We start from the raw sequence: 680 nt of genomic DNA, 5'->3' as shown, positions 1-680 counted from the left end.
TATATATATACATTATACGTGTAATACATACATATATGAAGTTATGTTTCTGTTGTTTTCTTGATACGTAGTATATATGATGTTTACCTGCATTTCTTCGGGAAAAAAGATGACTGTCGCTGAAAAGAATAAGCTGGAATATTTATAAATACGTAGATATTTATAATACAAGTTGAGAACAAAGGGAGGGGGGGCTAATTGGTTTCAATTAATTGCGAGAATTTATTTAAAGTTAATTAATCGATTAAAAGCTTTCGAATCAAATTAAAACTCTCGGTTAAACGTGGAATTAAAATAGATGAGATTTAAAGCTCAATGTGCGTTTACGTTTTTCAACTGACGTTTTATATTCTGAATAGTCTGAACAGTTGAATTTTATACATATATATTATGAAATATATTTAAGAGACATGCATCAGCGATTGATATGGAAATAAAGTTATGTAATCTCTCGCATTTTTCAAAAATTAATTACTTGGACCCCTTCTAATTTATATTTCGTACATGTTTATGTATCTGACATTTCAAAAAAGATGTGTTAAAGATTTTTTGTATACTTTATAAATTAATAAAAATGAAATTAGTGTACGATAATTAATAAGTATTTAGTAATCAATATATATTTTCTACATATAATTCTCGCGTATTTCGTTCTATCTTACATGAATGTCGAGCAAAAA

This window comes from Atta colombica, unplaced genomic scaffold (genome assembly GCF_001594045.1).
Source record: "Atta colombica isolate Treedump-2 unplaced genomic scaffold, Acol1.0 scaffold47, whole genome shotgun sequence".
Lineage (NCBI taxonomy): Eukaryota > Metazoa > Arthropoda > Insecta > Hymenoptera > Formicidae > Atta > Atta colombica.
This window is presented reverse-complemented; position numbering follows the sequence as displayed.